The following is a 25,423-nucleotide window of genomic DNA, read 5'->3' as shown; positions in this document are numbered from 1 at the left end:
CACTCCAGTCTGGGTGACAAGAGCGAGACTCCATCTCAAAAAAAAAAATTGCCCCCTGATGGCTGGGTGTGGTGGCTCACACCTGTAAACCCAGCACTTTGGGAGGCTGAGGGGGGCAGATCACAAGGTCAGGAGTTTGAGACCAGCCTGACCAACATGGGGGAACACTGTCTCTACTAAAAATACAAAAGTTAGCCGGGCGTGGTGGCACTCGCCTGTAATCTTAGCTACTCAGGAGGCTGAGGCAGGAGAATCACTTGAAGTCGGGAGGCAGGGGTTGTGGTTGCAGTGAGCCAGGATTGTACCACTGCACCCCAGCCTGGGCAACAGACCGAGACTCTGTCTCAAAAAAAACAAATCGTCCCCTGATAATATCCCTGGGCACATGTGTAAAGACTGTGTTTAGGAAGAATTGAGTAGACCCATAGCAAGGCTGGAGAAATTGCATTATCCAGCCTGAAATGTGGAGTGTTTCCAAGTCAGTCGCTAAGCCAAAGAGAACTTTTGACTTCTGGGTATGCCCTTACTCAAGGGATACTCAAGTTGTGCTGGGAGGGAAGAGAATCTTCTGGGAGGGCTTTAATAACCCTTAGATGATCCTAGTGAGAAATTCCCCTAGTGCCAAGACTTGCCTGGAGAAAAGATCACACAGACATCCAAGCCCTGGGAGTTATTGCCTTGAACAGAGGCTCCTGGATGAGAAGTACACTTTCCCTTTGTGGGAAAGATTTAATAGCAGGAGAATGTGGCTTAATATTATTTAGAGAATATAGATGGATTTTTTTCTTTCCTGTATTTTTCTTTTTCTCTATCTGCCCCTGCCCCCAAAATAACACAGCTTTGTGGTGTATCTCAGGGGAGGGAGGTGGCAAGGCAGAAAAACAAATACTCTGGCACTGTTTCTGGGTTCTGTGTTCCAAAAACATAAGTCCTTAAGGAAGCGGTATTAGGGAGTACTGGCAGAGACCAAGTATCCAGAAAACTAGAAGAAAGAAAGAGTTGCACAAACATAAAAAATGATTCTTCTTTTCCTCACTCCCCTCTTCTTGGGAGGAAGAGACAATAAGAGCAGAGAGATCTCTGTGGGAGCTCAAGCAGCATTGATTAGGCTCAGCTTCCCAGGAGGTAGGAAAGAGACCGCACCTGGTTACTGGGAAGACTCAAGAGTGGAAGGTCTGTGTGGAATGTTTAGGTAGATGGCCCACTATGTATTGGGACTTCAGGAAAAATTCTGTGCTCTAAGTGTGGTAGAGACATTGGAGAGGACCACAGCACTGGAAAGGACCCATGTGGGCAGAGGGCTCACACAAACTGCCAGGATCTAAAGAACTAGAGGCGGCCAGGCACGGTGTCTCACGCCTGTAATCCCAGCACTTTGGGAGGCCAAGGCGGGCGGATCACCTGATGTCAGGAGTTCGAGACCACCCTGGCCAACATGGTGAAACCCCCGTCTTTAAAAAATAATAATTAAAAAAAATTAAAGAATTAGAGGCAGATACCTTACTCCACTTCCACTTACACCCATGTCTGGGTACTACCTAAGATCCCCAAACTGTGGTATCACCTGGGTTAAGGGAAATGAACATCAGGAATGATGGACATTGTTGACCACCCCCCAATGCCCCAATAATCTGGTTAAAAAGAGAGCACAGGGTCAGAAATTAAGTTCCAGAAACAGTCACAACTCTACTCATGGTTGCAGTAGTCAGCTAACTACAAACTTTGAGGTTCATGTCAGCTCCATCTTGTTGACTGAAGGAGTTACCAACCTGTGTGGTAGGAAAGAGACCAACAGATAGTAGGGCCATGAAACTAGCCCCCGTACCCCCACTCCTGTGGGATTCTGGAGTTTAAAAATGATTCCAGTGAAATCTTTTGTAAATTATTTATTGGCACCAGAGCCTCTAGAAAAAATGAATTCGATTACGGAAAGGATGCTTTCCTGGAACAATATAAAACCAAATTACAAGGAGTTAATATAAATCAAAATTTCTGTTTGATGAGTAGGAACATCGCAAATGTCACTTGAGAGACGGTGGAAACCAGTGGGTAGGAAGGGAATGTTCCCTGTCACACCTTGGTGACTATCTAGAATTGCTCACTCCCCTTTCTGCGTACAGCGGCATTTGTGCTAAGTTACAGACCAGATTGTCCCAAACAGAAGAGCACGTGTGTCAATAAAAGGTCTAAATTGAGAAGGACCTGTACTTGGATAGGGAGCTGACTTGTTTGATTTTTTATGACTAAAGGGCATAAAAATCACCTATTCAATAGTTTTTTTAAACAAGTTTTCAACTATCAAAAGAAGTACTGCTCAAAAGAATTAACATCCAAACAAATTGAAGGGCTAACATTTCCAGTATTGTTCTTTTTTCTTTCTTTCTCTTTCTTTCTTTCTTTCTTTCGACGGGGTTTCACCATGTTGGTAAGGCTGGTCTTGAACTCCCGATCTCAGGTGATCCACCCGCCTTGGCCTCCAAAGTGCTTGGATTACAGGCGTGAGCCACTACACCCGGCCTCCAGTATTGTTCTTTATTCATTACATACATCATCAGGCTCAGAGACAAGGAAAAAGGAGCAGGTCACAACTGAGCTAGATGCCTTGCTTTTCATAAAGGTGGATGTGTGTGGCAGTGGTGGGAATAGAGTGACACTGAGAAATAGAAATGGAGGCCACAAGTTTCAAATTGCCATCTCATGGGAGACAGGACCTACAAAGACTTGGGATAAATTGGTAACCTTTGAAACTTTGAAATTGCCCCTTAGTGGTTGTTCAGCTACTCTTCCTCTGTTTTTCCCACACTAGTCAACCAATAAACAGGGAAAAGAGACTATCTTCAGGAACAGTGAGGAAAGACGTGTGGGAGACCCCCATTCATTCTTCAGCTAATTGAGAATCCAGAGGCCCTTAAGATAGAATGGTAAAGCTATTTGGAGAAACCACTCCGTGCTCTTTTAAATCTGCCAGGAAGGAAGATCTCCACCCATCTAGTGGCTGGACTTCATAGCCCTATTGTGTTCTCAGCATCTCCCTCCATTGTCAAAAAGGAAAGATGGGAGTTTGAATGTATTAAGGGAATGGTCCGGTTTCCTTACATGTTCTGGCAATATTGAAATTAATAAGCAAGGGACAGAGACAAGAGACAGGGCTACAAGGCCTCCCACCATTATATTCCCCCCTGTCCCTTACAAAGTGAAAGACAAATTATTATACTTTATTTGGACTTTGGAAACCTGAGTTAAATTTATTGACTGTGCTGTTCAAAAGAGCTGAAAAAGACTGAGATTTCTGAGGCCTACAGCAGGAAAAGAAAAATAGGTAGTGGAGAGGGGATAACTCAGTGATAAGGCCGAGGCCGGACGGCTGAAAACATTAGTCTGATATTTCCCACACAGCCTCCTAGCCTCACTCAAGTCATCCTGCTAAGGCTTGAGGGGCATCTGAAAAGAATGCCCCGCCCCTTAGTTGCCTCACCAGATGACTCTTGGGAGATTGAAAAATACCTCGACTCTGGAATGAGCACACCTGGGTTCAAGTTCTAACTCCACAAATAGTATGAACTTGAGCAACTGATGTCCATTTCCACTCCTGAGCCTCAGTTTCCTCCTCTGTCTGGCCGGGATTATTCATGGGAGAATGATAGAAACACTTCTATACTGCTTCTGGCAGAGCACAGGAAGCAGTTTGAAGCCGCTGTGCCGAGGCTAACATGTACTGAAAGCTCGAAGGAGGCAGCATTCACTACTAGCTAGAGGACCTGGGAGTTTTTCAAGGAGGTGGCCGGTGGGAGACAGAGCCAGTCTCAGTGGGAGGCAGCCTTTCCGCATGCGCGCGGTCTAGAAGCCTGGCGGCGGCGAAGGGGCGGAACCAGGTTCTGAAGAGGTTGCTATGGCACCGAGGGGCCGGGGAGGTTCACCGAACTCTTAAAACCATTGATCCCTCCCCCACCTGCCACCGTCAGGGCAGAGGGCCATTGTTCGCGGCAAAATGGCGTCGGTAATCCCCCTCCCGGTCAGAGGCCTAAGTAAAACTGAGGGTGGGAGTGGGACCAGAGGTGGGAAGAAAAACTACAATTCCCAGGGTACATCGCACCCGCCTGCGAGGCGCAGGGCACGTGCCCAGGCCTAGCGGTTACAAGCCGTCAAAAATCCCCTTCATAGCTTCCCTTTCCCATCCCCGCTTTGGTTGTTTCCCAGCCCCCGCACTCTCGCACTGCGGTCCTGGGGGATGGGGGGGTACATGCCGTGGCCACTGCCCCCGCAACGTAACTGGGAGGCCAGTATTTGTAAATCTGTGCCTCGACTTGTAATCCCAAAGCCGGCAGGTATGGGTATCGCGAGAAAACCCGGGAGTTGGAAAAAGGGAGTTAGGGGTGGCAGGCGAAAAGGTGCCGGCGGTTATCACCTCATGACAGCCGCGCTACCGCATTCAGAGGGCCGCGAAGACCCGAGGGTGGGCGGTGAGGGGCTAGAAAGTAGTGTGTGGTTGGACTTTTCTTCTTTTCCGAGGGGAGAGGGTAGAGCGGCTAAGAAATAGCGCTTCGGAACACACAGGAGGTGTCGCGCGTGCTTACACTGAGGAGCTTTTTCTCTTTGGAAGGGGGAGAAGCCCTTCTCCTCGACGCGCATCCCTCTCTCCCGCGGCGCCGAGAGGGGCGGGAGGCGTGCGCGCGCTCTCGTTGGCTGGCCACTCGGCACCTCGCTGCGATAGGGGCCGTTCCGAGTTGGGGCTGCTCCGTTGGCTTTCTCCGCCCCTCCCCCCTCTCCTGTCCTCCCCTCGCTTCCCCGCCCCCCTCCGCCCCTCTCTCCTACCCGTCCGAATTCCGTGGCTGGAGTACGCGTGCGCCTGCTCAGCTCCCGGCAGAGCGCGAGCTTGGGCTCGTAACCCACTCCCCTCTCCCCGCCCGCTCTTTACCTACGGGCAGTAGCTGGCCCGGTGGGCTCGCGGGGAGACGCTCGCGCGCGCAGGCGCAAACGACACGGAGCGGAGCTCGAGACATCGAGGAGTAAGAAGCATCGGAGGAGGCGATCGGGGAGGAGGACGTGTGTGTGTATGTGTCTGTTCTACGGTGTGGCTCGTCTTGGGGTGAGAGGAGCCTTGAGAGAGGGCGAGGGAGAAGCGAAAAGAGTCAGAGTCTCCCTCTGCAAAGAGCCTTTAATCTGGTGAGGGTCCCGGACTAGCCGGGGCGCTAAGAGAGAGGGAGGAGGCCGGGGGGCGTGTCTGGGATCGGGCTGAGAGATGAATGGGCCAGGGATGAATGGAGGGAGGCAGTGGCGGCCAAGAGTCTGTTCGGAGTAAGCGCCCTAGTGGGGGGCGGCTTGACCGAGGCAGGGTGAGTGCCTTCTCTAGTCGGTACCGGACGAGGCCGGCCTCGGGGATGAGGGGCTGTCGGAGCCGCTGAATAGGCTGAGAGGAAAATGAAAAGGGGGAAAGTGGGGAAGGGCAGATTTGAGGTTGAGGTGCGTTTTTTGTTTTGTTTTCTTTTTTGTTTTTGATTTTCGTTGTTGTTGTTGTTGAGGGGTGACAACTTTGGGAGCTGATGGATGACCAGGGAACGGGGAAGGTGAGAAGGATACCGGAGGGGGACCAGGAGACGGTTGACAAAGGACTGAGCGATCACTTAGTGAGATTGAAGCTACTGAAAGGGAAGATCGCTTCGGCTGTGGGAAGTTCAGTTAGGTTTTAGTGGGTCGTATTGATAGGATTAGGGTGAAGGAAAGTAGATTTAATTCAGAGGTTCAGCTGATGTGTGAGGGACTGGATGGGGTGAGGAATATTGCCGGCTCGTTGTGTTCAAGGAGATTCTGAGGTGTTATTTGGGAAGGGGTGGTGTGTGTTGTATGACTGACAGGTTGGGGATGGGGAAGAGATGGTATGATAGGTGAGGATGAAAGTGGTGAGGTGGCTTCACTGTACTGAAAGAGGTTTTGTCTGGCTAGTTAAGAGTGGTGAAACATTTATATAGTGGGGTATGGGTGGAAATCCAGTACGTGTGTGTGTATCTCCGAATCTTGGCAGTTGAGAGACTTTGTTAAAATGAGACTGAACCCTCAAAACAGATGCGAGTAGTATGGCTGTTTTTTCTTAAGAGTTACTGTTCATTGAGACAATTATATGGATAAACAGCCTTTTAGTTATGAAAATCTTCTGTATAGTAGTGATTGTATTCAATTTTTGGAGACATTATTAACTGCTTTCCATATATAGTAATTTCTAATACCAAGAGAACTTTTGAAGAGGTCTTAGTATGTGACAGAGCAGCAGGTGTCTTTTAGAGTCTCTATCCTTAGGATTGAAGAGTTTAAAAATTGTTGGACAGCCCAAGGGAAAGATACCTTGCATTAAACGATAGCAAAAATACACTAAAGCTTAGCCGGTGTGGTGGAGCATGTCTGTAATCCCAGCTATTGGGGAGGCTGAGGCAGAAGAATCTCTTGAACCTAGGAGGCAGAGGTTGCAGCGAAGCTGAGATTGTGCCACTGCACTCCAGCCTGGGCAACAGAGTAAAATTGCCCCCCCCAAAAAAAAGGCACTAAAGCTGATTTTGAACTAAAATAATTGTATATGATTTTTTTGGTCGTTCCGAATTTATCTTGTTTGAAAATTGGCACTCGCCTTTCTGGTGTGGGTTTAAATTACAACAGATTATGTGAACATTTTGTTCTCTGAATTCTTATCTTCTGGTAAGGATGTCTTCTGGTCTCGTTCTGTTCTGGGTCAAGATTAATGGGTATGGATTTTAACATTTTATGATTTTTTCTTTACAAATTTTACTGATATATATTCAGTTTTCTTGGAAATGTTGCAGAGTTGAGAACATTCCCATGCTGTTTTTCTTTTATTCTGCTTTGATATTGGAAAGAGTATAATCCTTGTTTAGGCTACCCACAGCTTGAATACAAAAGGTCATACTCTGTTCATAGTCTCTCAGATTGAGATGAATACTTAAAGTATTAAATTATACAGTAGAAGTATAAAGGTATACTATAAGAGCCTGAAAATGTTGCACTAACTCAGCCAAGCAAGGCGGTCTCCCAGTTTTGAACTAGATGTTTCTAGAGTGAAGGGCATTCACATTTTGGGTCTTGAAAGTGTAAGCATGGTATATTTGGAGAGTGCAATGAGATAAGGCTGGAATCTTAGGTTGAGGCTGGGGTAAATTAGGAACTCTTGATTGTTTAAGAAGGGGAATACATAAACAGATTTATGGTGTTTCTCTCTCTGCCTTTGCTTCTGATGTCCCCCTCTACCTAGAATGCTTTCTCTCCCCCTCCCCTTGAATTTGAACTCATTCTTTTAAAATTTAACCGCTGTCGTCAGCTATTCCTGAAAGCCTTTCCTGGTTTCCCTTTCTTCCTTTATCCAGCATCTTCCACCAAGCTAGATTAGGTCCCCTCTTTGGAGTTCTATCATACCTTGCACATAATTTTTATTTTATTTTATTTTTATTATTTTTTGAGACGGAGTTTCGCTGTTGTTACCCAGACTGGAGTGCAATGGCACGATCTCAGCTCACCGCAACCTCCGCCTTCTGGGTTCAAGCAATTCTCCTGCCTCAGCCTCCCGAGTAGCTGGGACTACCGGCGTGCGCCACCATGCCCAGCTAATTTTTGTATTTTTAGTAGAGACGTGGTTTCACCTTGTTGACCAGGATGGTCTCGATCTCTTGACCTAGTGATCCACCCACCTCGGACTCCCAAAGTGCTGGGATTATAGGCCTGAGCCACCACGCCTGGCCTATTTAAAAAAAATTTTTTTTTTTTTTTTTTTTTTTGAGACAAAGTTTCGCTCTTGTTACCCAGGCTGGAGTGCAATGGTGCTATCTCGGCTCACCGCAACCTCCGCCTCCTAGGTTCAGGCAATTCTCCTGCCTCAGCCTCCTGAGTAGCTGGGATTACAGGCACGCGCCACCATGCCCAGCTAATTTTTGTATTTTTAGTAGAGACGGGGTTTCACCATGTTGACCAGGATGGTCTCGATTTGTTGACCTCGTGATCCACCCGCCTCGGCCTCCCAAAGTGCTGGGATTACAGGCTTGAGCCACCGCGCCCGGCCCCAAAAAAAATTTTTTTTTTTTTTTTTTTTAAGAAACGGGATCTCCCTATGTTGCCCAGGCTGGAGTGCAGTGGCTGTTCACAGGCGCGGTCCCACTACTGATGAGCATGGGAGTTTTGACCTGCTCTGTTTCCTACCTGGGCCACTTCACCCCTCCTTAGGCAACCTGGTGGTCCCCCACTCCCAGAGGTCACCATATTGATGCCAAATTTAGTGCGGACACTGCGCCCTACAGCCCAGAACTCCTGGGCTCAAGCTATCCTCCCACCTCAGCCTCCCAAGTAGCTGGGACTACAGGCACACGCCACCGCGCCCAGCTTGTACATAATTTTATTACTGTACTTTGGTTGGGAGGCAGGCAGGAAATGTATGTTTTCCTTCTATCTGAAAGAGAAATGAAGCCCAGAAAAACAAGACTTTTCGTAGTAAGTGGTGGACCCTGGAGTTCTGACTTCTAGACCATTGTTGATTCTCATATCACAAGTTTACAGTTGCTTATATAATTACAGTTTTAGGAGTTAGATTTCTGTAGTGTTGACTTCACTTTCTTCCATAGAGTTTCTGTTTTTACTGTATTGTTTATTGCTGAGCCAGTAAATGATAAAGCCAGTGGCTGCAAAAAACCAGAGTAGACAGAAGTAAAGAAAATAATGGTTTTATTGCTATCAAATTTCTTTCTTTTCTCTCTCTCGCTCTTTTTTTTTTTTTGAGACGGAATCTCACTCTGTTGCCCAGGCTGGAGTGCTGCAGCGTGAGCTCGGCTCAGTGCAACCTCCACTTCTCAGCTTCAAGCGATTCTCCTGCCTCAGCTTCCCTAGTAGCTGGGATTATAGGCACTCACCACCATGCCTGGCTTATTTTTGTATTTTAGTAGAAACGGGGTTTCCCTGTGTTGGCCAGGCTGATCTCAGACTCCTCACCTCAAGCAATCTGCCCACCTTGGCCTCTCAACATACTAGGATTATAGGCATGAGTCACCATGCCTGGCCCGCTATCAGATTTCTAGTCAGATAATTGAAATAAAAATAATTATTGGAGGGCTTAATTTTTTTATTTTTAAGTAACATTTATTAGTATATTTAACTGATTTCTTAAAAAGTAATTACATTATTATTATTTTTAAGTTCCAGGGTACTTGTGCAGGATGTGCAGGTTTGTTACATAGATAATCGTGTGCCATGGTGGTTCGCTGCACCTATCAACCCATCACCCAGGTATTAAGGCCAGCATGAGTTAGCTCTTTTCCCTAATGTTCTCCATGCCCCCCCACCCCACACTCTAGCACCCTCTCCCTATAGGCCACAGTTAAGTGTTGTTCGTGGAGGGCTTAAATTTGTGTGTATGTTTTTGTGGGGAAGGAATTGTGTATAAGGAAAAAAAACCCTCCTTTCTCAGTCTCCTAATATAAGTAGACCAGCTCTATTTACAGATATACTTGATTTTGTTTCTTGGCCAAACGCCAGACTTTTTTCAAACGAGTGGGTCTTTTCCATCTTTGTTTGAGATTGTAACATTCATGATGCTGTTAGGAGATATTTAATGACTAAAAGACATCTATAAGGCATTCATTCAGAAATTTTAAAGCTTCAAAAGTAGAATTGATACCATTTTAAATTGTTTTGATAGAGCTTATTATGAGATTTGGTTTGGGAAATGTTGAGATTGACTCACTGCAGAAATGAGCTTTTCATGCCCTTTTCGGGATATATTTTTCTCATGAACTTTTTTGCTTAATAGAAATGAAGTACATTGTTTCTTTGTTTTAGCATGGCAGCTTTAAAAAATTGTGATAAAATTCATGTAACATAAATTTACTGTTTTAACCATTTTATTTATTTTGAAACAGAGTCTTGCTCTGTCACCCAGCCTGGAGTGTAATGGCACATTCTTGGCTCACTGCGACCTCTGCCTCTCGTGTTGAAGTGATTCTCCTGCCTCAGCCTCCCGAGTAGCTGGGATTACAGGCAAGCACCATCACGCCTGGCTAACTTTTGTATTTTTAGTAGAGATGGGGTTTCTCCATGTTGGTCAGACTGGTATCCAATTCCTGACCTCGGGTGATCTGCCTGCCTTGGCTTCCCAAAGTGCTGGGATTACAGGCGTGAGCCACCGTTCCTGGCCCCATTTAAACCATTTTAAAGTGTACACTTATACAGTGCCATTAGGTAACTTCACGATGTTGTGCAGCTAACACCCCTCAAATGGAAATTCAGTACCCAGTAAGCAGTCAATCTTCATTCTCCCTTCCTCCAAGTCCCAGGTGACCATTTGCCTATTCTGGGTATTTCACATAAATGGAATCGTATAATATATGACCTTTTGTGTCTGGCTTTCACTCAGCATGTTTTTGAGATTCATCTGTGTTGTGGCATGTAGCATTACTTTATTCCCTTTTATTCCCTTTATGGCTGAGTATTATTCCATTATATGGATGTGTACTATATTTTGTTTATCCATTTATCAGTTCATGGATATTTGGGATGTTCCCACCTTTTGGCTTTTGTGAATAGTGCTGCTATGAATATTTGTATGCAAGTTTGGTTTGAATACCTGTTTTCATTTATTTTGGATATACCTACGAGCGCAACTGCTAGGTCATATGTAATCCTATGTTACATTTTGTTTGGAGACAGGGCTTTGTTGCCCAGGCTGGAATGCAGTGGCACAATCATAGCTTAGGGCGTTTTCAACCACCCAGGCTGAGGTGATCCTCCCACTTCAGCCTCCTGAGTAGCTGGGATTATAGGTATGGGTCACACACCCCACGCTAGGCTAATTTTTTACTTTTGGTAGAGACAGGGTCTCCCTATGTTGCCCAGGCTGGTCATGAACTCCTGGGCTCAAGTGATCCTCCTGCTTTAGCCACTGTGCCCAGCCATATGTTAAACTTGTTGAGAAACCACCAAACTGTTTTCCATAGCATTTGCACCAATTTTCATTGCTATGAGCCATGTATGAGGGTTCCATTTCTCCACATTCTCACCAAGACTTATTGCTTTCTGTTTTCTTTTTACTTTTTGTTTTTTAAAAAATTATTTTTATTATTTTTATTTTTTAATAGCCATTATAATAGGTATGAACTGGTATCTCATTGTAGTTTTGATTTGTGTTTCCCTAATAATGTTGGGCATCTTCTCATGAGCTTATTGACTATTTGTATTTCTTCTTTGGAGAGATGGTTTATTTAAGTTCTTTCCCCATTAAAAAATTTGGATATCTTTTTATTGTTGAGTAGTAAGAGTTTTTAAAAATATATATAGTTTAGATACTAGACCCTAATCAGATATGTGATTTACAAAGTTTCTTTCATTCCATGAGTTGTCTTTCTGTTTTATTTTATTGATTTTTGTTTGTTTATTTGTTTTGATTTTTTGAGACACAGTTTCACTCTGTTACCCCGGCTGGAGTGCAGTGATGAGATCTCAGCTCACTGCGGCCTCCACCTCCTGGGTTCACGCGATTCTTGTGCCTCAGCCTCCCCAGTTGCTGGGACTACAGGCATGTGCCACCACACCTAGCCAGTTTTTGTATTTTTAGTAGAGGTGAGGTTTTGCCATGTTGGCCAGGCTGGTCTCAAACTCCTGACCTCAAGTGATACACCTGCATCAGCCTCCCAAAGTGCTGGGATTACAGGTGTGAGTCACCATGCCTGGACAATATTTTATCATAAAAATAGAGATGAGGTCTTGCTGTGTTGCCCAAGCAGGTCTCAAACTCCTGAGCTCAAGTGAGCCTCCTCCCTCAGCCTCCCAAAGTGTTGGGATTACAGGCATGAACCATGGCGCCTGGCGTTCTTAATTGATTCTCTTCTACAGATTCTTAATGGGCAACTCTGATTTAAAGGATTAAAGTAATATAGCATTAGATTAAAACCTCTTTTAACCCAACTTCCTGCCTTCCCATAGGTAACCATTTGTTAAGAGTTGGTTCCATGGTTGCAAAAATAAGGATGAGAGAAAAAAGAAGAGTTGGTTGTGGAATATGGTCCTTTTTTCTCCGTATTTACATACACATGTTTGTGCTTATACAAATAACAAATATGTGATATATATTTTATGACTTTTCTCCCCAAGATTGTGACTTAGGGCTCTTTGCATATCAGTATTTATTTATTTATTTGAGACTGAGTCTCGCTTTGTTGCCCAGGCTGGAGTGCAGTGGCGCGATCTCTGTTCGCTGCAGAGATGGGTTCAAGTGATTCTCCTGTCTCAGCCTCCCGAGTAGCAGGGACTATAGGTGCCCTCCACCACGTCGGCTAATTTTTGTATTTTTAGTAGAGACAGGGTTTCACCATGTTGGTCAGGGTGGTCTCGAACTTCTGACCTCAGGTAATTCACCCGCCTCAGCCTCCCAAAATGCTGAGATTACAGGCGTGAGCCACAAACCCAGCCTCATATCAGTATTTATATGTTCACTTCATTCTTTTAAATCAATACATAGTATTTCTTCCTATATGCTTCTCTAGTTTTGACTACTAGGATGAGTTTAGAGTATATCTTTCCAGTCTTTTTTATATGTATTCACCCATATGTGAGTACCTTTAGAAATACCTAGTTTTGTGTGTGTGTGTGTGTGTGTGTGTGTGTGTTTTTTTAATGACCTGGTGTCTGGGTAGGTGTTTTTTTTTTTAAACACAAATAGTATGTAGATGTATATACATGTTGTATTACAACTTACTTTTCTCACCTTATGGTATATCTATGTAGGAGATTTTTATATATCAGTGTATATCCATCTTGCATTTTTTTAAACAGATGCCTGTTATTTCACAGTATGGATGTAACTTGTTTATTTCACCATTCTCCTGTAGATGGATATTTAAGTTCTTTTCAGGTTGATTTTGTTCATTTGTTTTGCTATTTAAAACAATGTTTCAGTTTTTTTCTTTTCTTGTGGTTGTTTTCTCCTTTTTTAAAAATTGTTAGTCTATGAAGAAAATGTTTCAGTTTTAAAAAGCCCTGTGCCTACGTGTTTGTTCACATGCAGGAATATTTCTCAAGCGATACTAAGAATTAGAATTGCTGGGTGACAGTTATACACTAGATACTTGGAATTTGCCCTGTGAAAAGGCTATTCCAGTTTAGCTTCCAACGGTGCATGGAATACCAAATTTCTCATATACTTCTCAAATTTAATATTAGTGGGTATTTATCTTTTGCTCATCTGATAGATGAAAAATGATATTGGATCATTTGAGTTTGCACCCCTCTGTTTACTAATGAGTTTGAGCAATTCCCTTACCATACATGTATTGGCCATTTGTACTAACTTCTTTTTTTTTTTTTTAAATAGAGCCTCACTTTGTCACCCAGGCTGGAGTGCAATGGCACAATCTTGGCTCACTGCAACCTCCACCTCCCAGGTTTAAGCGGTTCTCCTGCCTCAGCCTCCCGAGCAGCTAGGATTACAGGCATGTACCACCACACCCAGCTAATTTTGTATTTTTAGTAGAGACAGGGTTTCACCATATTGACCAGGCTGGTCTTAAACTATTGACCTCAGGTGATCTGCCTGCCTTGGCCTCCCAAAGTGCCAGGATTACAGGCATGAGCCACCACACTTGGCTAACTTCTTACTGATTTTTTTTGTTCTTTATGTATCCTAGGTATTCATGCTTTGCTTATACATGTTGCTAAAGTTTTCTCCCAGTGTGTTGCATGTCTTTTAACCTTGCTTGTGGTCAAATGGCCAAACGTATTAGCTTTTTAAATTAATTGGGCTTTGCATTTTTTTTTTAAAAGAAAGCCTTTCTTCAGGTTAGAAAGACTTTTTCAGGTTATATTCGGCCATATTTTCTTTTAAGAGTTATATAGTTGGCCGGGCGTGGTGGCTCACGCCTGTAATCCAAGCACTTTGGAGGCCAAGGCGGGTGGATCACCTGAGGTCGGGAGTTCAAGACCAGCCTGACCAACATGGTGAAACCCCATCTTAAAAAAAAAAAAGAGTTATATAGTTTTGTTTTTTATGTTTAACTTTTCAGTTCACATGGAGTTTATTTTTGTGACTGGTTTTAGGTAGGGCTTTAGCATGCCTCTCCTCAAAATTGATAACCAATTATCACAACGCAACTTATTATACTATCTGTTCTTCACAAAATTTGAAACGCCATTTTTACCATAGACTGCATTCCCATACGTACATGTGGTTGTTTCTGTACTAGTTCTTTTTTTTCTGTACTAGTTCTATTTCATTTGTCCCCTTGCCTATTTTACATTTAATTTTTTATTTTATTTACTTTTTATTTAAAACATTTTTTTTCTTTTTTTTTTTGGTTGTGTGACTCGGATTAATTTTTTATTTTTTAAAGATGGCATTTTGTTCTGTTACCCAGGCTGAATTGCAGTGGCATGGTCATAGTTCACTGCAGTCTTGAACAACTGAGGCTCACAAGATCCTCCTGCCTTCGTGTCCCATGCCACCAAGCCAGCTAAGTTAAATTGTCTGTTTCTGTGCTAAAAACACATTAAGTTACTATAACTATATGTTGCTATCTGGTAAGGCAAGTTCTTTTTGTTCTTCATCAAGATTTTCTTGGTTTTCCTTATACTCTTTTGAGAATCAGCTTGTCACTTCCAGACAAAAACATCTCTTTGGGATTTTGATTGAAATTGCATTGATTTTAGAGTAATGGTGGGGGCAAGGGGAATTATAAAGATGTTGATATTGGGTCTTTCCACCAAGAAACATGGTGTAGTTTGGGTATTTCAGTAAAATTTCATGGTTTTCTTTATGTTGGTGTTGTATATTTCTTTTCGAGTATGTTACTAGACTAGTATTTTATAATTTTGTTGCTCTTATCAGCAGGATAGTTGTTTTGTTTGTTTGTTTGTTTTTGATTTGGCATATTGCTCTTGCCTAGGCTGCACTGCAGTGGGACGATCTCACTTGTCTCCTGCTTTTTTTTTTTCCTTTGAGACAGGGTCTCGCTATGTTACCCAGGCTGGAGTGCAGTGGCTATTCACAGGTGCGATCCCACTACTGATCAGCAGGGAAGTTTTGACCTGCTCCATTTCCGACCTGGGCTGGTTCACCCCTCCTTAGGCAACCTGGTGGTCCCCCACTCCCAGGAGGTCACCATATTGATGCTGAACTTAGTGCAGACACCCGATCAGCATAGCAAACTATAGCCCAGAACTCCTGGGCTCAAGCAATCCTCCCACCTCAGCCTCCCGAGTAGCTGGGACTACAGGCACGTGCCACCACACCCGGCTTTTTTTTTGTTTTTGTTTTTAATCTCTAGGCAGTCACCCATGCTGGAGTGCAGTGCCTCAATCTCGGCTCACTGCAACCTCTGCCTCCTGGGTTCAAGCAATTCTCCTGCCTCAGCCTCCTGAGTAGCTGGGATTACAGGAGCCCACCATGATACCTGGTTAATTTTTGCATTTTTAGTAGAGATGGGGTTTCACCATTTTGGTCACACTGGTCTTGGACTCCTGACCTCGTGATCCACCCGCCTCAGCCTCCCAAAGTGCTGGGATTACAGGCGTGAGCCACTGTGCCTGGCCTTTGTCTCTTACTTTCTAACATTTGTATATCTGGTTTTATTTCCGCAGTTGGTAGTAGGAAATCTTGGCTTATTCCTGACTTTAACGATTGCTTACGTGAAAGATGCTTACCCTCATTTGTAGGATAAATGGTAATTGAAACCACACTGAGATTCTTTGCTTAAACTTATCAGAGTGTTAAAAATCAAAATGTTTGATAACACTTTTTGTTGTCAAGACTGTGGGATAAAAGACACACATTGTAGGTAGGAGTTTAAATTGGTACATTGCCCATGGAAGGCAATTTGGCAGCATTATATAAAGATACACATGTATTCCATATATTATTCTGGACATAGTAGTATACATTTGATTACATACATAGTAGTATACATTGATTTAGTTTAAACTTTGATTTAGTTTAAAAAACAAATATGCAAATTTTCCTTTGATCTTGGCAGAGCAGAGGCTCACATCTGTAATCCTAGCACTTTGGGAGGCTGAGGCCGGTGGATCACCTGAGCACAGAGGTTTGAGACCAGCCTGGCCAACATGGTGAAAGCCCATCTCTACTAAAAATACAAAAACTAGCCAGGTGTGGTGGCACACCTGTAATTCCAGCTACTGTGGAGGTTGAGGCAGGAGAATTGTTTGAATCTGGGAGGCAGAGGTTGTAGTAAGCTGAGCACTCAAGCATAGGTGACAGAGTGAGACATATATACAACAATGAAATCTACAATGTTATTTATAATAGCAAACAATTGAATACTACAAAATAAGAATGAGAAACTTCTACACACTGAAAAGGACAAATGTATCTTTTTTTTTTATGAGCCAGGCAATGTAAAGTTCAAAGTAAGACAAACCTGTATCTTAAGTTATTATGATTATAAAAAGAGTTTGATGTATACCATGTTACTTTTTGTGTAGATGGGTAAGGAGAAAACATATTTGTTAATTGCCTGAAGAGATTCTGGAGGGATACAGAAGGATCTGTTGAGTGGTTACCTGTTGGTGGGGTGAATGGAATTGAATTGAAGGGAGATAGAGTTGGGAATGAGTCTGGGTTTTATAAATGTCTTTATTTGATTTTTGAGCCATATGATTATATTATGTATACGTGTGTGTGTGTGTGTGTGTGTGTGTATAAAATACATACATTGTATTTTATATATGTATATATGTGTCCTCTTTTTTGAGACAGGGTCTCACTCGGTCACCCAGCATGGAGTGTAGTGGCGCAATCACTGCTTACTGCAGCCTCAGCCTCCCAGGCTCAAGCAATCCTCCCACCTCAGCCTCCCAAGTAGCTGGGATTACAGGCACACACTACATGCCTAGCTAATTTTTTTTTTTTTGAGACAGAGTCTCGCTCTGTTGCTCAGGCTGGAGTGCAGTGGCATGATCTTGGCTCGCTGTAACCTCCACCTCCAGGGTTCAAGCAGTTCTTCTGTCTCAGGCATGTGCTACCACGCCCGGCTAATTTTTGTATTTTTAGTAGAGATGGGGTTTCACCATGTTGGTCAGGCTGGTCTTGAACTTCTGACCTCAGGTGGTCCACCCACTCGGCCTCCCAGAGAGCTAGGATTATACACGTGAACGTGAACCACTGTGCCCAGCTACAGTTGTCTTTATATATATTCCTAGGGCTTAGATAAGTGTATTTACCTTTTTATGAAGGAAAAATGGCTACATGTAGGTAACGATACAAAACTGTGAACTTAGTAAGAGACTCCAGGTTTGAGGCCTGATTTTTTCAAACTTTTTCACTGGGCCATGTTTCTACATTGCTGAATGTAGAAGAGTAGTATCCTGGTCACTGGATCGTATCCCTTTAGCAGTGTCAACTCATTACTGGAAAACTTCATTTTCTGGAAAACTTTAAAAAATATATGGTTTTCTGCCTTCCTAAATAGGGTCTCCTGAAAATCATTTAATGTTTTCTGAAGTATTGTTGAATAGTATTTTAATATAGTGCTGTTTCTAGGAGTTACTGAGATGTAGACAATAAAAGCTTGCATTTATTGATTATTATATTGTGCCTGGCACTGTGCTAAGTATTTTATATGTGTATTTTCATATCGGTCCTGTAAGATTTCACAAATGATATAAAGAATGATTGAGGTTAAGTAATTTGCCTGAAATCTCTTCCAGGGGATGAAAGGCAGAACCAAGATTTGATTCCAGATTTCTCCCACTCCAGAACTTGTGTTCTTTATTTTTTGAGACAGAGTCTCACTCTGTGATCTAGGCTGGAGTTCAATGGTGTGATCACAACTCACTGCAGCCTCAACTTCTCTGGGCTCAGGTGATCATCCCCACCTCAGCATTTCAAGTAGCTCGGGGACTACAGGCACACAATACACACCCGGCTATTTATTTATTTATTTTTTTGAGACAGAATCTCACTCCATCGCGCAGGGTGGAGTGCAGTGGCACTCCCGGTCGAGCCTGTATTCTTAAACTATTTTATGGTCAAGATCCACTAAGGCCCCACATATTCTGTAGTCAAGAAACTATTGAGGCTTGGCATGGTGGCTCATGCCTATAATCCCAGCACTTTGGGAGGCTGATGCGGGCAGATTGCTTGAGCCGAGGAGTTTGAGACCAGCCTGTGTAACATGGCAAAACCCTGTCTCTACAAAAAAAATACAAAAAGTTAGCTAGGTATGCTGTCTCATGCCTGTAGTCCCAGCTACTCCGGAGGCTGAGGTAGGAGGATCACTTGAGCCCAGGGAGATCAAGGCTGCAGGGAACCATGATTGCACCTCTGCACTCCAGCCTGGGTAACAGAGTGAGACCCTGTTTAAAAAAAAAAAGGAAGCTATTGAATCCATGATGGCCCCAGATACATTACACTAAGTTAAGTTCTTGGCCTAGTTTTTCTTATTCAGTGTTTACCTTTAGGTCACCAGCTATTACATCTTATTGTGGTCAGATGTAATACTTTACTTTCCTCCTGGGATTCTTTTTTTTTTTTAAGACGGGGTTTCACCATGTTGGTCAGGCTGGTCTTGAACTACCAACCTCAGGTGATCCACCCGCCTTGGCCTCCAAAGTGCTTGCATTACAGGTGTGAGCCACCACGCCTGGCCCCCTCCTGGGATTCTTAACCCAGGAGGCCAGGCTGAAGATGAAAGTAGACACAATGAGGGGTGGAAGGGTAGTGTAGCTTTTAAAAGGCATATGTGATAATGTGATGGTTTTTTAACTTGTGTAGCAGCAAAAGAAGAAAAAAAGATAATGTGATGGTTTTGATTTTCATGAAAATGTTTTACTTTAAGATTCTTTCTTTCCTTTTTTTTTTTTTTCAGACAGCGTTTCATGATGTTGGTCAGGCTGGTCTTGAACTCCCGACCTCAGGTGATCTGCCAGCCTTGGCCTCCAAAGTGCTCGGATTACAGGCATGAGCCACCACACCTGGCCTCTTTTTTTTTTCTTTTTTTTTTTTTCTTTTTGAGACAGTTTCACTCTTGTCACCCAGGCTGGAGTGTAGTGGCACAATCTTGGCTCACTGCAACCTATGCCTCCTGGGTTCAAGTGATTCTACTGCCTCAGCCTTCTGAGTAGCTGGGATTACAGGTGCCTGCCACCACGCCTGGCTAATTTTTGTTTTTTAGTAGAGATGGGGTTTCACCATGTTGACCAAGCTGGTCTTGAACTCCTGACCACAGGTGATCCACTCGCCTTGGCTTTCTTGGCTTCCTAGAGTTTTCGGATTACAGGTGTGTACCACCGTGCCTGGCCATAGTAAATTTTTTTTTTTTTTTTTACAGGCAGAATCTCACTCTGTCACCCAGGCTGGAGTGCAGTGTTGCAATCATGGCTCACTGTAGCCTCCTGGGATCAAGTGATCCTCCCACCTCAGCCTCTTGAGTAGCTGGGACTATAGGCATGCACCACCATGCCCTGCTTATTTTTTAAATTTTATTTTTTGTAGAGACAGGGTCTCCCTGTGTTGCTCAGGCTGGTCTCAAACTCGGGCTCAAGCCATCCTGCCTTGGCCTCCCCGAGGGCCAGGAGTACAGGTGTTAGCCACCAACCCCGGCCAGGGCATCATATTTTATTGCAATACAATTTATGTAATATAGAATTTACAAATATAATATAAAAGTCAGTGATTTTCAGTAAATTTATAGAGTTGTAAAATCTTGATTACAACTCAATTCTAGTTTATTACCATCACCCAAAAGATTGCTTGTGCGTATTTGCAGTCACTCCTATTCCTGTGCCCCAGCCCCAACCACTAATCTATTTTCTGTTTCTGTAGCTTAATATTTTCTGGAAATTTTTTATATAAATGAAATCATGTAGTATGCAGTCTTTTCCTCTGACGTCTTTCATTTAACATAATGTCTTCATTGAGGTTCATCCTTGTTGCATGTATCAATACTCCATTTATTTTTTTTTTCAAGATGGGACCTTGCTATGTTGCCCAGACTGGCAGGCAGTGGCTATTCATGGGTGTGATCATAGCACACTGCAGCCTTGAACTTCTGGGCCCAAGTGATCCTCCTACCTCAGCCTCCTGGCTCCTGGGTAGCTGAGACTATAGGTGTGTGCTACCACACCTGACACCATTCCTTTTTATTGCCCAGTAATACTCTTTTTTTTTTTTTCTTTTTTGAGATGGAGTTTCACTCTTTTGCTCAGGCTGGAGTGAAGTGGTGCCATCTGGGCTCACTGCAACCTCTGCCCCCTGGGTTCAAGCGTTTTTCCTGCCTAAGCCTCCTGAGTAGCTGGGTAGCACCACCATGCCTGGCTAATTTTTGTAATTTTGGTAGAGAAGGGGTTTTACCATGTTGGCCAGGCTGGTCTCGAACTCCTGACCTCAAATGATCCACCCACCTTAGCTTCCCAAAGTGTTAGGATTACAGGTGTGAGCCACTGTGCCCAGCCTGCCCAGTAATATTCTATTACACTTAATACATTTTGTTTATCCATTCATCGGTTGATAGACATTTGGATTGTTTCCACCTTTTGGCTATTGTGAATAGTGCTGCTATGAACACATGTACAAGTTTTTGTGTGGACATATGTTTTCATTTCTCTTAGATGGATGATATCATATGGTAACTCTGTTTAACTTATTGAGGAGCTGCCAGACTGTGTTCCAAAGCAGCTGTACCATTTTACATTCCCACCAGGATTGTATAAGGGCTCTGTTTTTTTCATATGCTTGCCAACACTTGTTACTGTCTTTTTTATTGTAGGGTATGAAGTGGTATTTCATTGTGGTTTTGATTTGCATTTCCGCAATGAATAATGATGTGGAACATCTTTTTATGTGTTTATTGGTCTTTTGGATTTCTTCTTTATAGAAATGTCTATTCAGGTCTTTTGCCCATTTTAAAAAAATACTTTAATATCTCTTTTCTATAAAAAATTTTTTTTATATGGAACACTTCATGAATTTGCATGTCATCCTTGCTCAGGGGCTATGCTAATCTCTGTATCATTCCAATTTTAGTATATGTGCTGCCGAAGCGAGCACTCTTTTGCCCATTTTAAGATTGGATTATTTGTCTTGTTGTTATTGGGTTCTTTTTGTGTGTGTGTATGGTGGGGGGAACACAGGGTCTCACTCTGTTGCCCAGGCTGGAGTGCAATGGCGTGATCTCAGCTCACTGCAATCTTCACCTCCCAGGCTCATGCTATTCTTGTCTCAGCCTTCCGAGTAGCTGGGATTACAGGTGTGAGCCACTGCACCTGGCCAATATTGAGTTCTTAATATATTTTCAATACCATCCCCTATCACATATATGATTTGCACATACTTTCTCCTGCCCTATAGGTTGTCTTTTCACCACTTTCTTGAGGGTATCCTTGGAAGCACAAAAGTTTAAATTTTGATGAGGTGCAACTTCTTTGTTTGTTTTTTGAGACAGTCTCACTCTGTCAGGCAGGCTGGAGTGCAGTGGTGTGATCTCTGCTCACTGCAACCTCTGCTTCCCAGGTTCAAGCGATTCTGGTACCTCAGCCTCCCGAGTAGCTGGGATTATGGACATATGCCACCATACTTGGCTAATTTTTGTATTTTTAGTAGAGATGGGGTTTCACTATGTTGGCCAGGCTGGTTTCAAACTCCTGACCTCAAGTGATTCACCTGCTTTCGACTCCCAAAGTGCTGGGATTACAGGCGTGAGCCGCTGTGCCTGGCTGAGATGCAGCTTCTTAATCTCTTTTATGCTTATGGTTTTAGTGTTGTGTCTGGGAAGTCATTGTCTAACCCAAGTTACTGAGATTCACTCCATTATTTAATTCTAAAAGTTTTACAGTTTTAGCTTTTATATTTAGGGTTATGATCCACTTTTTAATTTCTGTGTATAGAGTGAGGTCAGGGTCCAACCTCATTCTTTTGCATGTAGATTCCAGTTGTGCCAGCAAGTTTGGTTGAAATGACTGTTCTTTTCCGAATGATCTTGACTGCTTTATTGAAAATCAATTGACCATAAATGTTAGGGCTTCTAGACTCTGAATTCCATTGACCTATATGCCTATCCTTAGTCTGCTGTTCATTTCTAATTTATTCATTTTTGGTAGGAGAGCATGCTTTGTATGATTTCAATCTCTTTAAATTTATTGAGATTTGTTTTATTGCATAGCATATGATTTTTTTTCAGAGAATAATTCTATGTGTGCTTGAAAAGAATGTCTATTTTGTTATTGTTGGGTGAAATGTTCTATATATGTCACTTAGGTCAAGTTGGTTGATAGTATTGACCAAGTTTTTCATATACTTGTTGGTTTTCTGTCTAGTTACTCTCTCTGTTATTGAGAGTGGGGTATTGAAATCTTTTGCTATTATTGAATTATCTATTTTTCCAGTTTTTATTAAATGTATTTTGGGACTCTGTTGTTAGATGTGTATATGTTATATTGTCTTGATGAATTAACTCTTTTATCTGTATAAAATGCCCCCTTTGTCTCTAGTGACATATTTTTGTCTTAGGGTACTGGTTTTTAAAAGGACTGAGAGAATCCTTTTTTCATCCTTCTTATTTGCTTATTTTTTTCTTGAGACAGAGTCTTGCTCTGTGCCCAGGCTGGAGTACAGTAGCACCATCTCAACTCACTGCAGCCTTTTCTTCCCAGGTTCAAGCTATTCTCATGCCTCAGCCTCCTGAGCAGTTGGGATTATAGGCACGCACAGTCACACCTGGCTAATTTTTGTATTTTTAGTAGAAACGGAGTTTCACCATGTTGGGCGGGCTGGTCTTCAACTCCTGACCTCAGGTGATCCACCCACCTCAGCCTCCCAAAGTGCTGGGTTTACAAGCGTGAGCCACCGTGCTTCACCCTTATTTGCTTCTTATCCTATACTTAGGGAAGCCAGGTGTTAGAATTATTATACCAGAGCACCAGTACTTGCCGCTCTTCTGTTATATTAGGGGTCTGAATAAGATTTTATTTTGTTTTAATTAATTAATTTTTTTGAGACAGGGCCTTACTCTGTCACCCAGGTTAGACTATAGTGGCTCACTGTGGCATCAACCTCCCAGGCTCAGGTGATCCTCCCACCTCAGCCTCCCCAGTAGCTAGGATGACAGATGAATGCTACCATGCCTGTCTAAGTATTTTTTTTTAATTATTTTTTTATTTTTTAAAGAATAGTCCTATTGCAATAATATTTTTTATGAGACAGATTCTTGCTCTGTTGCCCAGGCTGGAATGCAGTTATGTGATCTTGGCTCACTGCAACCTCTGCCTCCCAGCTTCAAGCAATTCTCAAGCCTCAGCCTCCCAAGTAGCTGGGATTACAGGCATGTGCAACCCTGTAAAAAAACCTGGCTGATTTTTGTATTTTTCAGTAGAGACAGGGTTTCGCCATGCTGGCCAGGCTGGTCTTGAACTCCTGATCTCAGGTAATCCACCTGCCCCCACCTCCCAAAATGCTGGGATTATAAGTGTGAGCCACCATGCCCAGCCCAGCCTATTGTTTTTAAATTAAAAAAAAAATTTTTTTCCCAACACCGTGGACCTGAAGGCAAAGATTTTATTTTATTTATTTTATTTTATTTTTTGAGACAAGGTCTCTCTGTCATCTAGGCTAGAGTGCAGTGGCTCACTCACTGCTTATGGCAACCTTGTCCTCCCGGGCTCAAGGGATCCTCCTGTCTCAACCTCCTGGAGTTTGAATTACAGGCACATGGCACCATGCCCAGTTACTTTTGTAATTTTTTGTAGAGATGGGGTCTTGCCATATTGCCCAGGCTGGTCTCAAATTCCTGGGCTCAAGCGATCCTCTCTCCTTGGCCTCCCAAATTCCTGGCATTACAAGTGTGAGCCATTCACTGTGTCTGGCCAAATATTTTATTTTATTTTATTTATTTTTGAGACCAGAGTCTCATTCTGTTCCCCAGTGTGGAGTGCAATGATGTGATCTCGGCTCACTACAACCTCTGCCTCCTGGGTTCAGGCAATTCTTGTGCCTCAGCCTCCTGAGTATCTGGGATTAATCCTGGGCATAATCCACTGCACCCAGTCTCAAAGATTTAATTTAATTTATTTGTTTAATTTTTTTTGAGACTGAGTCTTGCTCTGTCACCAGGCACCAGGCTGGAGTGCAGTGGCACGATCTCTGCTCACTGCAACCTCGCCTCCTGAGTTCAAACAATTCTCCTGCCTGAGCTTCCCGAGTAGCTGAGACCACAGGCACGCCCCACCATGGCCAGCTAATTTTTGTATTTTTTAGTAGAGATGGGGTTTCACCATGGTCTCAATCTCTTGACCTCGTGATCTGCCCACCTCGGCCTCCAAAAGTGCTGGGATTACAGGCATGAGCTACTGTGCCTGGCCAAAGATTTTATTTTTTAAAATAGGTTCTGTAGTAAAAAAATTTTGAAGACTTTCCAACTTAAATTCTCTGACTTAACTATATTTGGCTCCTTGCTTAGAAGTCCTTTTGTCTTACTTGTGGATTTTTGCTCTTGAGGTTTAAAATCTCACCTAAAATAGTTAACATTTGGGGAACGTGGGTGAATACTGGATTCTTTTTATACTCCTGCAGGTTTTCTTCCCGAAATTAAAAATCACTTCAAAATAAAGAGTTAAGGCCGGTTGCAATAGCTCACGCACGTAATCCCAGCCTTTTGGGAGGCTGAGGCGGGTGGATCACGAGGTCAAGAGATGGAAACCATCCTGGCCAATATGGTGAAACCCCCTCTCTACTAAAAAATACAAAAATTAGCAGGGCGTGGTGGCGTGTGCCTCTAGTCCCAGCTACTCGGGAGGCTGAGGCAGGAGAATTGCTTGAACCCAGGAGGCTGAGGTTACAGTGAGCCGAGCTCGCACCACTGCACTCTAGCCTGGCGCCTGGCAACAGAGCAAGACTCTGTCTCAAAAAAAAAAATAAATAAAGAGTTAAACTAGTTGTCTTTTTTCACTTGCTTGCAATACTAGTCTTATTAAGTGACTTTGGAAGTATATTGATTTGGCAATGTAACCTCATAAAGACCTTCATGAGTTCAGTTCTTAGCTTTGGTATTAACATAGATCTGTCCTAGTAATGTCATCTGGTTGGCAAATTATTGTGAGTCACTGTAAGACTCTTGGTTTTCCCTCACAGCTATATTCATTCAGATAGTAAATTTTCTTGCATTTAGTAGTTCCTTAGTGTGTCTTAAACATATCCCTCCTGCCACTATTTTCATTCAAACCTCATCATCTCTTTTGGATTGTTAGAGTAGCTTTTTAATGGATCTCCTTGTTTTACATTGTATGACATAAAAGTGTCTATCTGCTTCTCTGTCCTCATCTGCCTGCTTCTGATATGCATGTAAACAACTGCTCATGATACCACTAATATACTTACTCCATATTGTTTAATGCCTTTCTTTCTTTCTTTTTTTTTTTTTTTGAGACAGAGTTTTGCTCTTATTGC

General features: G+C 43.1%; 1 protein-coding gene and 1 non-coding gene across 9 annotated transcripts in view; one reads left to right on the top strand and one right to left on the bottom strand.

Moving 5' to 3' along the window:
* Positions 1 to 3,818: 3,818 nt before the first annotated feature.
* WNK3 (WNK lysine deficient protein kinase 3) overlaps positions 3,819 to 25,423 on the top strand; it is a 175,586-nt gene continuing 153,981 nt past the window's right edge. For 4 of the 8 annotated variants that reach the window (XM_078364026.1, XM_078364024.1, XM_078364022.1 and 1 more), the window contains exon 1: positions 4,811 to 5,051. The gene's annotated coding sequence lies outside the window, so the exon portion shown is untranslated. Of the gene's footprint in view, positions 4,013 to 4,127; positions 4,326 to 4,810; positions 5,164 to 25,423 lie in introns of those variants that run through there. The other 4 variants (XM_078364025.1, XM_078364020.1, XM_078364023.1 and 1 more) reach the window with 3 other exon arrangements.
* Positions 20,931 to 21,034, bottom strand: LOC118150754 (U6 spliceosomal RNA). The gene has a single exon (XR_004738902.1). It is a non-coding gene; the product is annotated as a U6 spliceosomal RNA (small nuclear RNA).

Source organism: Callithrix jacchus, chromosome X, assembly GCF_049354715.1.
Source record: "Callithrix jacchus isolate 240 chromosome X, calJac240_pri, whole genome shotgun sequence".
In the NCBI taxonomy this organism is placed as follows: Eukaryota; Metazoa; Chordata; class Mammalia; order Primates; family Cebidae; genus Callithrix; species Callithrix jacchus.
Note: the sequence above shows the minus strand (reverse complement) of the source record. Positions and strands in the feature narration are given on the sequence as shown.